Here is a 17,874-nt window from a genome sequence, read left to right as displayed (position 1 = left end):
ACCTTCATAGACAAAAGAGCAGTTAAACATTGAATTATTATTTTCTTCTTCTTATAGTATCCTATTTATGACTTATTTGTCATGTGATCAACCTTTTGGGCTAGTTGTAGAAGTGTTTGGAAGCAATTCGTAACATTTTAATAATATTTCCGCAAACTGAACCGAAATGACTCGAAAAGAGATTCGTTCATCTTGATGAACGAGACTCAAAGATCCGAGTCAGTAAAATGATCTGAACTTCCCATACCTAATTTAAACTACCTTGATCTAAAAATTACATCACATTAACATCTAATATTGGCGTCAAAAAAACAGCCAGGCATTTTGATGCCAATGTAAGATGCCAATTTGATGTCATTTTGACATCAAGGTAGTCAACTTACATCAAATCTACATGTATTTTGATTTGTTTTATGCCGTTTTGTCGTCAAGGATGCTAATGTTAGATGTCATAAAAAAGAAAATTAATTTGATGTCAAAACTTTTACGTTTATTTGACATCCACAAACTGATGCTCTTTTGAAAAACAAAATAGGTGATATAACATCAAAAAGTTTTAATCAACTGAAAGCTTCAAATCCAAATTTACAATTGATTTTGTATCCCTATAATACATGTAAACTGCCTTGATCTAAAAATCACATCACATTGACATCTAATATTGGAATCAAAAACACATATTAAACAATCTATTAGACAGCCAAGTTTTTGATGCCAATGTTAGATGTAATTTTAACATCAAGGCAGTCAATTGACATCCAATCTATTTGCATATTTGACATGTTTTATTCCGTTTTCACATCCAGAATGCTTATGTCAGAAAGAAAGGAAATTGATTTGATGTCAAAACTTTGACGTCTATTTGACATCCACAAACTGATGCTTTTTTGAAAAACAGGTGTTATAACAGCAACAAGTTTTATTCAACTGAAATTTGAAAAAACTGAGTTTGATTTTAAAACCCTGATGTCTATTTGACATCCACACATTGATGCTCTTTTGACCACCAAAATAATGACTCAAAAACATCACAATACAAGCAAAGTTCAACTGAACTTTCAACTCAACTTCAACTGAAAGCCTCCATTCCATATCGTGTATCCCTACAATGCATGTAAACTACCTTGACGTCAAAATGACATCACATTGACATCCAATATTGACATCAAAAATCAAACCAAAAATTTAATTTAAAAAAGTCTAGTTTTCTGACACCAATGTTAGATGGCAATTTGATTTCAATTTGACATCAAGGTCAATTGACATCAAATCTATTTGCAATTTTGAAATGTTTTTTTATGCCATTATCAGAAAATATTTAATTGATATTGAATTTATATGCATTTGTCCCCTTTTTTAAGGGTTGTATGCGTTTTATCTTTCATTTTGCTCTTAGCTGTCTTACAAAACACCAGCTGTTCAAAATTCAAATGTAATCATAATTGTATTGTTTTGCTAACAATTCAGTACATAACAGCTTGGATTACATATTCAAAAGTGTGAATTATGAATTCAGTTCTCTTTATAAAGGAAGAAAGCGTAATTACAGAGGCACAAAAAAAACGAAAATGTTCTTAATGACGAATATAAGTGTAATCTAAAGCTGTATTCTTCTGTATGTCCAGAAAAATTCCTGCTGGAAAAGCAGATGTATTATACTATAGGATAATGTAAAAGTGTCATCAGAGATCTTCCCAGTAGCCAACCTAATATCAAAATAACAAGTAAAGAAAAAATGTCAAAGATGTAAATTGATTTCATGACAATACTTTGACATCTATTTGATATCCACAAAATGATGCCCTTTTGATTACTGAAATAACGACACAAAAAGTGTTATAACATCAACATTTTAGTCATCTGAATGCATCAATTGCAAATGTACACTGGATTTTGTATCCCTATAATGCATACAAACTGACTTTGTCAAAACAACATCAAATTTAAGCAACAAAGTTGAATTTGCATGGCACAATAAATCTGTGTAGGAAACAGAAAATGGCCTAACGGCTAATCTAAGTGTAATCTAAAGCCCTGGTGTCAATCTATGTGCAAAAATATTCCTGAAAAATCAAATGCATTATTAAATCAGGACGAGCTCAGACTAACTATCAGAGGTGGGTAGAGTATCCAAAATCTATACTCAAGTAAAAGTACAAGTGCTTGCAGAAATTTTTACTCAAGTAAAAGTAACAATCTTAAAAGTTACTCGAGTAAGAGTAAAAAAAAAAGTATCTGATGAAAAAATTACTCAAGTAAATAGTTAGTAGTTACTTTTAATTTAATATATAAATATACAGTATATACATATATATACAGTATATATACAGTATATATATATATATATATATATATATATATATATATATATATATATATATATATGACCACATTTTTAGAACTGCTCGATCGTGCAAATTCGCACTCTATAACATCAGAAAGATCCGACTCTTCTTATCTGAACATGCAGCTCAACTCCTTGTTCTCTCCAGACTGGATTACTGCAACTCTCTACTAGCTGGGCTTCCAGCTAACTCTATCAAGCCTCTTTAGCTGCTCCAGAACGCAGCAGCACGAGTGGTCTTTAATGAACCTAAAAGAGCACATATCACTTCGCTGCTCATCCATTTGCTCTGGCTGCCAGTTGCTGCTTGCATCAAGTTCAAAGCTCTAAAGTTTGCCTACAAAGCGACTTCTGGCTTTACTCCTTATCTGCTCTCACTTTTGCAGATTTATAGGCCCTCCAGAAACTTGCGTTCAGTGAATGAACATCGCCTCATGGTTTCATCCCAAAGAGTGAAGAAATCACTTTCCCGAACGCTCACGCTCAATCTGCCCAGTTGGTGGAATGAACTCCCTAACTGCATCAGAACGGCAGAGTCACTCGCTATTTTCAAGAAACGACTAAAAACTCAACTATTTAGTCTCCACTTCACTTCCTAATCTGCAATTGCCTTTCTGGATATACCACTAACAATACTAAAAAAAATTACTAAAGCTTCCTTTCTTAGACTTTACAGACCTGAAACTTGCCTATAGCACTTATTCATTGTTGGTCTTATAGTTGTGTAAATTGCTTCCTTGTCCTCATTTGTAAGTAGCTTTGGATAAAAGCATCTGCTAAATGATTAATTATATATATATATATATATATACATATATATATATATATATATATATATATATATATACATATATATATATATATATATATATATATATATATATATATATATATATATATATATATATATATATATATATATATATATATATATATATATATATATATATATATATATATATATATATATATATATATATATATATATATATATATATATATATATATATATATATATATATATATATATATATATATATATATATATATATATATATATATATATATATATATATATATATATATATATATATATACATATATATATATATATATATATATATATATATATATATATATATATATATATATATATATACATATATATATATACATATATATATACATATATATATATATATATATATATATATATATATATATATATATATATATATATATATATATATATATATATATATATATATATATATATATATATATATATATATATATATATATATATATATATACATATATATATACATATATATATACATATATATATACATATATATACATATATATATACATATATATATATATATATATATATATATATATATATATATACATATATATATATATACATATATATATATATACATATATATATATATATACATATCAGCCCCCTTAAGCAATATTTCTTTTGAATGTCTACATATTAAACCATCATTAATTACCCTAACTTGTCGAATTCACCTGGTTAAGCCTGTAAATGTCATTTGAAAAATTATCTAATACCATGAAAAATATCTAGTCAAATATTATTTACTGTCATCATGGCAAAGATAAAAGAAATCAGTTATTAGAAATGAGATATTAAAACTATAGAAATGTGTTGATAATATCTTTTTGTTAAAGCAATTGTATGTTAAAAATAATGTTTAGATGTTATATTTTTAATGGTTAAATGACTAATGTGTGCAGGGCTAATCAGTTATTCCATTAAACAGCAGTTCTTTAGTTATCATATAGTTATCATTAATAAAGTCTAAAAATATGGATAATTATGCCACTTACGTGTATATGTTGCGATGTCAGTTTGATGCTTGCATCACATTATATAACTATTCTATTAACAACTTGCAGTAGACTGAACTTGAGGCTGGGTGAGCTGGTCCGATAAACTCACTGCACAGACAGCGTGACCGTCTTTCTCGGAACCGCAGATGGCGAGTGGGACCACAGTATAAACTTAAACTTATTGTTTGAATACTGAAACAAATATCAAACATCGTTTAAAAGGTTATATTTTACCATCAAACTGTAGTTTTATATCATTATCAACTTTTGACATAAAACCACTGTGCAATTTAAAACCTGTTAGCCAGCACTCAATTTTGGGGATTTACACCTACCTAACTTTAAATAGTAACAGTTCCTGACTCCAGTAAGCTACAAACACAAATTGGAAAGAAAACATTGAAAACATATCATTGGAAAGTATACACTTTGAGCTTTACTGTGGTAAAAGGAGAAGTTGTATGTTAAAAAAATATAAAAAGTTATACATTATGAAGTCATGAGAAAAAAAAGTTGTATTGTGTTTAATTTTAGTTTTCCATATAGAAACACAAAAAAACATTAATGTTATGTCCTAGAAAAAAATATGACTTGAAAGTCACGTATTTCATATGTTTATATTTTAAATTTGATGAAGATAGCATGCAAAATGAGATTACTGTAAAAAGTTTTCTGAGGCTATGTCGATGTCCTTCTCTCCCTTTCTCAAAAATCATCTTCCCAAGCTGAAACATTTACAGTTGCTGATTTTTAAAATGAAATCATTTAAGTGCTATATTTTTATATTAGTGAAAGTCCCCGCTGACTCCAGAACACAGCACAGTCCAGGAATTATTTTTTGCCTGTTTTTGAGACTAATGTTAAATGTCATTTTGGCATCAAACTAGTCGACTGACATCAAATCGATAAGCATTTTTCTCCTGTCTTTTGATGTAATTTTAGGTCGTTTGTGGTTTTCATTTGTTAGGCTCTTTTTGTTGTCTTTGCAACGGTCATTTAACATTCAAATTTAATCACAGTTTTATTGTTGTACAAACAGTTCAGTACATAACAGCTTAGATTACATATTCAAAAGTGTGAATTATAAATTCAGTTCTCATTATAAAGCAACAAAGCGCATTTACCGATGCACAATAGACCTCTGTATGAAACCGAAAATGTTCTTAATGGCTAATCTAAGTGTAATCTAAAGCCCCGGTGTCATTGCATGTCCAGACAGGTGGGTACCCTGAAGTGGCATATGGTAGCACGGCTTTACCATCTGCGCCTCTCATCCGTCCTGAGCTAATGATGGAGGGCATGTATTCTTGGCAGATCTTCTCGAATGATCTGCGGGCCGTCCACAATAAACTAGTTTTTCTCTCCTTTGCAGTCTGTCCTTTGTTCTTGCAAATAACCTGCCATCCATCACTATGATGCATCTTTAAGAGGGGTTGCAATACCACCCTGCCAAGACAACAGTTGGAACCCTCACGGTTACTCAGTACCAGGCCTTTAACAGAAGACAAATGCTCTTCTTTCTGTGTTTCATCCCAAGGCATGGCAGAGATGAGTAACAAAGGTTGGCTGGGTAATGTCTGCATTCGACTTTCAAATTAATTTCACACAGCATTAAAGCAGAAGCACTGAAATGTGCTGTTCGAGATTCATTGTTCAGCGTTAAAACAATAAAACAGGTTTTGTTTTGCTTTTTTTCTGAGCAGAATATAAAAATAATGCCTTACATGTTAACCATTACAGAAGCCACCAAGTAAAATGTCATTTAAGGTAATAATTGCACAAATGGCAAAACGTACCTATAAAATTTTAAAACAAAATTATTTGATAAGACTTGGGATCACTGTGAGCTCCGATACACTAATTAATTATTTTAAATCATTATTAATTTATGCTATTATCCATCAAAACACTCATTACTCATTTTATATATATATATATATATATATATATATATATATATATATATATATATATATATATATATATATATATATAAATACCTAGGTGTCATCATAGACTCGAAGCTTAAGTTTGATGCCCACATCAAGAAAATGTCTAAGGCTATTAAGACAAATTTAAACTGTTTTCGTATGATAAGACCATATATATCTCTTAAAGCAGCGCAAATGTTTGTGCATGCTATGATATTTTCACGTATGTCTTATTGTGCAATAATCTGGGGTCAAGCAACCCAGTCAGTTGTTAAGCCTGTAATATCTCTTTACAAACAAACTTTAAAAGTAATGGATCAGAAACCAATAAGATGGCACCATTGTCAAATTCTTAAAAAATATAATTTGTTAAGTTTTGATAGTTTTTTAAAGTTTTCGTTTTTAAAAAACATGTTTAAGTGTATACATGGTCTTGCTTCTAAAGTAGTTTGTGAGTTAATAAATAAATTTAGTAGTGATGGGGCGAAGACTAGAGGGGCAGTAAGTGGGAATTGTAGAATCCGCAGATGCAGAACTGCGGTGGGTCAGTCATCCTTTTCAGTAAAAGGTTCACATCTATGGAATGCCATGCCTGTTCATTTAAAGTTACAATCAGAACTCCCAGTTTTTGCTGTAAAGCTGAAAGAATGGTTGAAATCTTTACAGCAATGTGAACATTAAGCATTACTCTTTCAGGTTGGTCCCATTTACATTTCTCTTTATCCATATGGACTTGCATCTTATGTTTATGGCTCTGTAAATATTGTACATGTTTGTTGTATTGTGTTTTATTCTTGCCGGTTTTCTTTATTATTATTATTATTATTTTTTTTTTTATAATGTAAAGCCTAACCAGAGACGAGGGCTGCAAATTAGCTTTATGCTATATGCCCTATGTACACAACATCGGTTATCTTTGTATAACAATGTCAAGTGTAGTGTCCCTGTAAAATAAACAAGCAAATAAAAAAAAAAAAATATATATATATATATATATATATATATATATATATATATATATATATATATATATATACTGTATATACGACACACACACACACACACACACACACACACACACACACACACACACACACACACACACACACACACACACACACACACACACACACACAGTTAAAGTCACAATTATTAGCCCCCTTTTGATTTTTTTTCCTTTTTTAAATATTTCTCAAATGATTTTTTTAACAGGGCAAGGAAATTTTCACAGTATGTCTAATAATGTTTTTTTTCTTCTGGAGAAAGTCTTTGTTTTATTTCGGCTACAATAAAAGCAGTTATTCATTTGTTAAAAACCATTTTTGGGACAAAATTATTAGCCCCTTTAAGCTATGTTTTTATCGATAATCTACAGAGCAAAGATAAAATAAATCAGTTATCAGAAAGAAGTTTTTAAAACTATTATGCTTAGAAATATGCTGAAACAATCTTCCCTCCATTAAACAGAAATTGGGGAAAAAAAATAAACAGGGGCGCTAATAATTCAGGGGGGCAAATAATTCTGAATTCAACTGTATATATATCTCGGTGTATTGGCACTGGTGGGAGGCGTGCAATGCCTTAGTGTCCCACCAGTGTCGATATACAGCCATACTGTATATATATATATGATACACAGCAGAAACTGTTGCTAATTCACCAATGTCACTTTAAAGCTAGTATTTGAATGATTCTCTAGCGTAATTTCTAAAATTATTTAAAAAAACACACTTTAAGATTATAAGGGAGAGATTTACCAGTATTTCTCTGTTGCAATCAGGACACCACTATAAATAACCCCAAAAAAGCCAAAGCAAAGCAAACACTACTAGGTTATATATAGTATACATACAGCACTACTACATACAAAAGAGAGAGATCGACTTAGAATGTGACTTACCAGTTTGACAATGATTTGATCTGCTGTATATTGGAACGTACGCTAAGAACTTAAACTTCTCCCCTAAGGGCTTATTATGCGGTCTCTGTTGCCATCTTGTGGCAAAACATCAACCCTCTTTGCTCTGCTCAGTATGTTAGGCTAATGGCCGAAATTATGAATATTAAAATAGGCACTATTCTTATAAATTAACTGTATAGTTGCAATCCAAACAACTAAATTCTTGCCTAAAAAAGCCTCAAAAGTACATTATGTTGTCCAACAGCTGCAATATTTGTCAAACTGTAGTGAGTTTATTGATCTGCTGTCACTCTATGTGAGCGGAGTAATACACAAGAGTGAAGAGGCTGTATGAGTTCTGATATTGCAGAATATAGCACGGCTATTAGTCAGATTTGAGAACCAGACAGAAGTGTTGTATAAATTTATATAGTCAATTATTCAGTTATGCTGAAAGCATATGCTATGTATATTCATTGATTTGTAAATTTAATTATATATTTTTTATATGATTGACAGTCAGTTCTGCAATTCAAAAGTTTTATTTTGTCACAGTAAATGAATTACATTTGACATCTTTCTTGTTAATAAATAAATTCTAAACAAGGTGGAAATTGCAGTACCTCTTGTGAATTTGTAATATATTTTAATAAAAACATTTCATTTTTATTTACATACAATTTTCATGGTATTTCCTGTTATATTTTTTCTTCAAGAGAGAAAGTCTCTTTTATTTTTAGCTGGAACAACTGAAAAACTGTACATTTGATTTAATAAATTTGTATTTTTGGGGCTTTGGTGTTGCCGTTGTTGTAAAAAAAATAAATGAGTGAAATAGAGAGAACCCTGTCCAGGAGACTCGAAAACAAGCAGAATTCCTTTATTGAGACGTGTTGGTTAATTTGCAGTCATACAGCATTTTCAAGAAGTCCATGTTTCTGCAAGAGTCTACTAGAGGTCTGCAGTCTGCAAGTTTTATCACAAGTCTGAATTAAGACAAAGATGTCATGTCTATATTGTGTTCTTAGGAAGAGGGGAGATCGCTAAACAAAGCATGCAAATGAAGTGTTGTTGTCGGCAGGGTAAACTGCCTTTTTTGGCCTGATCTCATCATGTTCTGGAGACAGAAACCGCCTGACCAGTTGACCGAAAAAAGAAAACAAGTTACACAGCCGTGCTGTGAAACTGACACTTTGGAATACAAATTTATATTCCCACACTGCCTTCAATGAATATTTAAATATTTCAACAACAACATCTATTAACAGGGTTGGGATCAACCTTGAACTTGCATGATAGCAACCAACAGCAAACAATTATTATCCTATCAATTCTTAATAGGCAAAATTCAATTCATCCTTTGTTTTTTCCCCCCGTTACTGCAATTTTAATTTCACAACATCCTATAGCCACGGATCACATGACTTGCCCTGGTTGATGGAAAAGGAAGTAATATTACTCTGAATACTAAAGGCTGCACATTCATTTTATACATTTTATATATTTTATACCGCCAAATTTGTAACCAAGCAAAAGTGAAAATCTGAACCTGGAGTGAACTTTCACAAAGCACAAACTGTACGACTATACTAGAAGAGAGACATTTGACAAGAGTTTATGATATTGCCGGAAACAGCAAAAGGTAAATTCAAGGTAAAAACTTCCACTTGCACTACTTGACAACTTCCTTGAGTTGTTGAAGCAACTTATTTTATAACTATATTTCATTAGTAAGATCATAACATTCCTATGCAGGCACACTCTTTATTTATCAACAAAACAACCGTTTGTAGTGTTTCAAAAAAAAAAAAAAATATATATATATATATATATATATATATATATATATATATATATATATATATATATATATATATATATATATATATATATATATTTATTTATTTAAGAAAAAATAACTTTAGATCAAAGGTCTTTTTTTTAATCCAAACTGTCTACAGTGAATCTGTTTGTGTGCTAGAATATTAATGCAATCACAGAGGATGCTCTCATTTTTTTCCTGCTATGTATATAAACCAGTCTACACAAAACCATCAGCACATGTATAATGAATCATCTCCCAGTATGATATCTTTAACTTCTCAAGCTTTCCTTTCATCTGCCATTAAACGTAATTCTTCCCAGTGGAGCACATTTCCTGCACATGGGATCTGCTTAAACTGCTTTCCCTCCTTTTTTAAGTGTAATCATCTTTTAATTTTGTGATTAGCTTTGCTCCTAAATGGCGTTTTCCTCTTACCTGTCGATTTACAGGTAATGAATTCAATAGGAGGCCCTTTTCGCCCCCCATCTCTGTCTAATCAGGATTATTTATAGAGTTCTGAGCGCTATTACAGTAGAAGTGGGCTGCGGATGTGAGAGACCTCCTCAGGTAAAGCTGTCACATCACATAATGTTAAAATCAATCACACCCTAATTTAGTCTGTAGGACCTGTTGAGGCTTAAAGAACCCAACTTTATTTGCAAGTGTTAATGAAGTGAGATTTCTTTCATTGTTTTGCATTATTTTTGAAAGAACAGTAACATGGAAAAAAATAATACTTTCTGCTATAATTATTTGACTTCTTTTTAAAAGTGATTTGTGGATGGAATTTTTATATGCATGCATATGTTGTATGCTTGAAATCAAAATGATTAGTCCTTGTATGAAATGTATATTCTTTTTCAAATATGTGGGCCTTATTATACACAATAAGGCGCAAAATGCGTTTGGCGTGATTTGTGTCTATTTTCAGACCAGAGCAACAGTAATTTTCATGCTTTGCACCACGTTGTTAAAATAGCAAATCCATTTGCACCACTTTGTGGACTATTGGGTGTGTTTTTCCGGAAAAGAGGTGTGTTAAGGCACATCACTGGTGCATTGCTATTTTGAGGAACTAAAATAGACTGTGCAATAGACCAGCTGAAAGCAGGTCTAAAGTCCAGTGCAGAGTGCGCTAGTTGTGCATCTTAAACGCATACACTTTACTTAATACACACAGGATGTATAGCATCCACACGCAAATACCTTTACAAATGAAACAGAATTAAAGAATTAATTTTTTTGTACACAAATATAAAAACCACTGCCTCCATGCCTCCTTCACCTCAGGGGGCTTTTTTTCAGATTATTCATGACAATGTGCTTTTGTATAATGATATTATTATTAGCAGTATTATTTATTATATGCATAATTATATTTGTTTTATAAAAAACAAGCTTAGATTTGTCCACCTGTCAGGTTTTAGACCATAAGGGGCACAGCATGTGTATTTGGATACAACTCAGTTTTTTGATCACACTTCATTATTGTTGTTCATTTATTCGTTTGCTGGAAATTAGAACTGAATTTAGAATTAGTTTTGAGCAAAACTTTGCACCTAACAAACAAAATTAAATATGTAGGCTAATGGATGCCTTTAGTGGAGAGCGTACAACACCATTTTCTTGTCCACAAAAGAGAGAGAAAGTAAAGAGGCCAAATGGAAGAGGGTCATTCTTTATCCTTGCGCTGCAGATGGTCTGTTTAACTGTTTTCTCGCCAGTGAAGTGTTCAGTTTTTCTACTTACAAAGTCTGCAATGTAAACATCAAATGCGTCATGGCACGGTGCAACTGGCTGTTAAAGGAAATGGGAGATGAGGCTCTGATTGGTTTACTTCCAAAACACACCCATAACCCATTAAGAGAATAAGCACAACCCTGTTAGACCATGTGCCATGGTGCAGAGCCCCTTTTTTCTGTCCCTAAAATAGTAAAAGTGGATTCGGACACGCCCTTAGTGCTGTTGCACCCTGCACTTTAGATTTAGCGCCTAGATTGTTAAAATAGAGCCTATGATGTTTAACAACGATGACATTTTCACAATATTTAAAATAATTTGGCTTGAATAAAATGAGTTTTTATTAAACACATTTTTAAAAATTATTTAACTTTAATACTTAATATAAATTATTTTTTTAGACTAAACAACAAAGCATATTTGCCCAATGGCTTGCCTAGTTTTGCCTAATAGTTGCCTAATTTTGAGCCTTTATATTGCACTTTAAGCTGAATACTAGTATCTTGCAAAATAACTAGCAAAATATCATGTACTGTCACAAAATAAATTGATTAGAAAAAAGTACAAGCCCATATCAAAAAAAGCTGGGATGGTTTGGAAAACACAAATAAAAAAGAAAGTAGTGATTTACTAATTTACTTAGAATTTACTTGTTTGTTATTGTAGACAATATGAACACAACATATTTCATGTTTTATCAGGTCAACTTCATTCCATTTGTAAATATACATCATTTCCTGGCTTTCAGACCTGCAACACATTCCAAACAAAGCTGGGACAGGAGCAATTTAGGACTAGTGATGTATAATGATGTAATGTCAAACTGGTGCTGTCACAACACATTCTCACTCCCAACTCGTCATATACTGACGCTTGGTCAGGAACCCTCGGCGTAAGTTATTGACGCACAGGGTACACCTTTAGCGTCACATTTAGACGTGCAGGGATTCCCTATAGAATCTGTACCTGAGCCTGAAGCGTCATAGGGAGACGCTGGAGGCTCGTATAATTACCAATAGATGTCAACGCACTTTTTAAAACCTGATTTACGCCTATTATCGCAGTTTTCTTCTTTTAAAAATATGTCATTTTTATTTTGTTCATGAAAAGCGTCTGTAAACTGGGTCGAAACTACTGTATGAATAAACTTCGGTCCACGTGACATCCCTTCACGGTGAGTTTAACGCCGCTCTGCTATTGGTCAAACTGCATCCACGGTGAGTTCTCAGATGAGTTCAACTGTCAACATTAAATAGTATGTTAATGCTGCATAATGTATTTTTATTGGAGATTAGTTGGTTTTTATAAATATGTTATCATTTACTTTATATTTAATGAGTGAAAATATATTCGGTTGTCCAGTTTAGGTTAACTATAAAACTATACTACTAATAAAACTTTGATTCATTCATATTATTTATTTTTTTATTTTAAAAAATATTACATTTCAAGTACTAAGTTTAAAAATGTTTTCGGCTGATCTTTTTTCATTTTAAATTATTCATTGAAGTTGGGGTCATTGTATGTGGCGATCTATTTTTTACAGTCTATGCTCGCTATCCCAAGGTTCATTGCGATCCCAAGGTTCACTGCGGTTTTCCACAAGGTAAGTAAAAAGTAAATAAAGACGATTTGTTAATAAAGCATATACTGTAAACTAGCGACGTTATGTTATTACATCAAGTTCATTTATTAAAAACATATTTTTCTCACATATAACGTTGGTCATGCATTAGAACAATAAATACATTTTAAGATGAGGAACAGTGTTACCAGATTGTTGTTTTCCACAATAGAATTCGTGCAAAATCTATATATAATATGCAGTATGCAACTCTAATAATACAAATGTATTCGTAATTGTTTTAATATTAAAGAACATCAAGTGTTTCCAAAGGTTTAAAGGCTACATTGTAAAAACAATTATTTTCTTAAAACACACACACACACACACACACACACACACACACACACACACACACATATATATATATATATATATATATATATATATATATATATATATATATATATATAAAACACACACACACACACACACATATATATATATATATATATATATATATATATATATATATATATATATATATATATATATATATATATATATATATAACATAACAAAAGCTCAAGTATAACTTAAACTTAAGCTGATGTATGTCACAATGAATATCTTACACTATTACAAGTATAATTTGGCCTTTACCAATTTATTTAATAAAAGAAAGAATCTATCATCTCTAAATTTTGGTAAAGAGGCACAACAAGCTGTCTTCTTTGTCAAATATTATGTCAGTCAGGATGGCAATGGTAAAACTCAAGGATTACCTTGCACCTTCTCAGAAATTTACCATTGATCATATGTATTACAAGTGGCTGGATTGTTTTTAACACAAGCAACGTTTTTTAAATCATTATCTTAAACAGATTAAGGCTCATTTTGGACTACACTTACATTACTTTACAACTGCTTAATGCAGTACTGATGTATCTAGTAGTTTAGTGGGTTTAACTAATGTCACATCTGTTTTTATTCATTTTAGATGCAGAAACTTTTGACATATGAATTCATCTTGACTAAGGGTAAGGTTTTTGTTCAGAATTAATCATTATTTAAAATCATTGTATTTTCTTTGTTATTATGTACAGCTTTTAAAAGAATGTACTTTCTTTTAATAAAGAACTCTTCACAGCACTGCATCTGAACAGTCACAACCTCACAGAGCTGCACAACTGCCCATCTCAGATCAGTGTTGAAGCTGGAACCTCATCTTGTGTACAGCAAAGGCAGAGCTGAAAATTCACTGTTTGTCTTGTATTGTGTGGTAAGTCATAGTTTTATTTTTATTTTTTTATTGCAACACTAAGTAGTCCATTCTGTGGCCAATATGATATAAAAGGCCTAAAATGGGACTAACGTGATTATTGTTTTGATTTCTAGATAAGTACTTATGGGGCTACACATGCAGCTGAAGTTAGCTACATGGAGTAGGACATTTCTTTCAGTATACTCTTAAAGAGATTCACCCAAAAAGGAAAATTCTGTCATTAATGACTCATACTTCACTTTTTCCAAATATGTCTGAGTTGCTTTCTTCAGTTAAACACAATTTATATTTTAAAGAAAGATGAAAACCTGCAAACATTAATTTCCATGGTATTTGTTTTTTCCTACTATGCATGTCAATGTTTTCAGCTTTTCAGCTTTCTTCAAAAACTTCCTTCATGTTCAACACAAAGTAACTTGGAAGTTTTTAAAAAAAGGTTTACAACCACTTGAGGGAGAGTAAATAGTGAACTATTCCTTTAACCCAATCTAGTTGACTTTACTAGAAAATTGTATAGAAACCCAGTGGCTTAAACCCCTTACATTTTACACAGGGTACAACTTAACAGCCATACTTGAATTAAAATATTACTGTAAGTCCAAGAAGATTGTAGCGGTTCTAGGTTAATTTAAAGAGGGCTGTTTAGTTTCACCTTGTGTAAAAACATAAAGGGTTTAAGGCAACATGTTTCTATGCAGTTTTCTAATAAAGTCAACTAGTTTGAGTTAAGAGTGTAATGGTTTACAGTAAAAGCAGTGAATCATGCAGGCATAAAATAAATGTTTAGCCTTGTAAAACAATAAGCTTGTTATAATTTAGAAATATTTTTAGGGTGGAGCACAGTATGCTGTAGTAGTTTTCATATAATTGATGAGTCAAACATGAGGTGTGTTTTCAATTGCAAGAAGTGAATTAACAATATGTTCATCAAGATTCAAATCTTGCATCTTATATTTTTTAAGGTTTTGGCCCAATAATACCCATATTCTGCTATTTAAAAAAAAACTTGCTGGAATTTGTGTCAGCATTCCCTTCAATGAAAACTACAGCAGTGGACATCAGTGGTGATAAAAATGTTTGAGAAGGATAATGGTGTTCATAATGAGAAGTGCAGTCACTTTCCTGATCTCTGAGTTTGTAGAACTGACAGATCTGCTTGGAATACATGGAAACATGCTGAAAAATGTTTAACCTATTATACAGTTAATTCAAGAGTGCCAGGTTTAATGACACTTTACATATATAAATAAATATCACTGAACTTTCTAAATGAAACCTAACACTCATTCTTTGTTCAGTAATGATATTGTGCACTTCTAATACTTTACAGTGGCAAAACCTGGAATAACACATGGGAGCCCTCCAGGAATTGCTGACACTTTACGCCCAAGTCTCCTCATGCTAACCGGATTGCAATATGACAGTCTAGTCAGCATAAACACCTGGACTCACCAAGCACACTTTGGTTCTCCATGTTTTGTACAAATTGTTTTTGCTATTCTTCAGTAAATACTTGAATATGTTTTGAACTTATTCTACTTTTGATGTTTAAGTTCAGAAAGTTGTTATTATAAACATAATTTGCATTTGTCATGAACTTGACTTCTTGTTGTTGTGAAAGCTGTTTATTATAATGGCATTTCCAAAGGCATCGTTTAAAAGATTTTTTGCAGTGCAGTTTTACTTGAGCTTGACATACCAGATGTATGACATGAATAAATATCACAAAACAAATATAATAATGATAATACAAAATATAAATTTCCTTCAATTATAATTGTTTTTAATCATTTATATATGTATGGTAATATATTATTGCATTAAAAACTGTTATAAATATATATACATTTTTGGTTTTTGCATGTTTGCGTGATTTTTTTTTTTTTTGTGGCATTATAAATAAATTATAAATGTTTCATTAAAAATGTATTGTGTTTATTTGCATACTCATTTACAATGAACTACTATTTTTACTATTTAATGGGCACTATATTTGTCATTTAAGTTTGACATATATTTATATTTGTATACCTACATGATGCAGGGTTTAGTTACAGGAAATGCTGGAAATGTTTTCAAACATGATGCTTTTTTTATTATTTTATTATTCGTTTCAAATTTACTATACTGCCTATGATCTGGTTTTACTATGATCATTTTGCACATCAGGTTACCCCCACAAAGGAATCTCAAGGTAAATATACATTTGTATTTTTAATAAGACAATAAATAACATGTAATATTAATACACATTTTGATATTTAAGTTATATTATAAGGTTATTATAATCTACCTTCAACCGGAAGATTACCAAATAGAGACAAAGTGTGACGTAGATTGCGACATTGTGATTGGACTATAACTTCTAAGCCAAATTAAAAGATCCTTCGTGTTGCTAACTATGTTTTGCCAACTTTGCCACTTTACTAACAGTGTCCTTTATCAATGAGTTATCGCTGTGTTTCAAATAGTTACCGATTAACCAAGATCGTAACCCTAAACTTAACCCTAACTACAGCTTTCAATGAACTACAATTTGTAGCGCCATGTCTTTCCCGTCCCATCTATACAGCGACAAAGGATTGTGGGTAATGTAGTTTAAAGCCTTTTTGTAATAAAATGGAACAAATACTATTTTTAATGAACTAAAGACTATCTGAATAAGGTCATTGTGTATATATTTATGACATATATGAATGCCAGACATAAATTTGTTATTTTACAATGAGTATTTTTTTAAACAGCTTTTATTGACTCGATCAGTATATATCAGACTATTATATCCAACATTATTTATTGAACATAGCATAGATAATAGTCTTGCTGATATTCTCTCACTCATTTCTCGTTTGAAATGTGAATACTTTTTCCTTTTCTACGGGGCTCTACTCATCCCCTTTGAGTAAAAGGGCAGTTAACATATGTAGATGTATTATCTTCAACATGGACAAGAAATTGTATTGTCACATGTACAGTTGTGGTAAAAAAAAAAAAAAGCTGTAAAAATAAGCTAAACATTAGTATCCTCTTTAATCACAAGTTATTAGCAATAGTGATCTATGTTCATCACAAATATTATGAGTTCAGAATAAAATGTGTGGATGTAATTCTGTAAGTGTGTTTCATTAATGGTCATTATGTGATGTTTAATTGTTTTCACTTTATTTGAAATATGGATAAAAGCTCTTAAAATATGTAAATGTTTATAAATATAACCTTTTTAAAGACATGTATTTGTTTGAAAACCACTCTTTATCTGATTATTTTTACTTTCTAAATCTTCAACTGTTTGTGTGACAGTATGTTTTGATGACAATGGATGAACTTTGTGTTAAATAATGATTCCACATCATGTCTTTGTCCTGCATGTGGGTTAATTTGTTAATTATTTTCTTTATGATCAAATGATTTTAAGA

At 31.0% G+C, this 17,874-nt stretch overlaps 1 long non-coding RNA gene across 2 annotated transcripts; it reads left to right on the top strand.

Moving 5' to 3' along the window:
* The first annotated feature begins 13,068 nt into the window (after window positions 1–13,068).
* LOC147843872 (uncharacterized) lies at window positions 13,069–16,320 on the top strand. 2 transcript variants are annotated; one of them, XR_015490654.1, is made up of 4 exons: window positions 13,069–13,215; window positions 14,174–14,213; window positions 14,324–14,455; window positions 15,789–16,320. It is a non-coding gene; the product is annotated as an uncharacterized LOC147843872 (long non-coding RNA). The 2 variants fall into 2 exon arrangements; XR_015490653.2 differs by having other exon boundaries at window positions 13,071–13,215; window positions 14,312–14,455.
* The last annotated feature ends 1,554 nt before the right edge of the window (window positions 16,321–17,874 follow it).

The sequence above is a fragment of the Danio rerio genome, chromosome 5, assembly GCF_052040795.2.
Source record: "Danio rerio strain M-AB ecotype USA chromosome 5, GRCz13ab, whole genome shotgun sequence".
NCBI lineage: Eukaryota > Metazoa > Chordata > Actinopteri > Cypriniformes > Danionidae > Danio > Danio rerio.
This window is presented reverse-complemented; position numbering and strand designations above follow the sequence as displayed.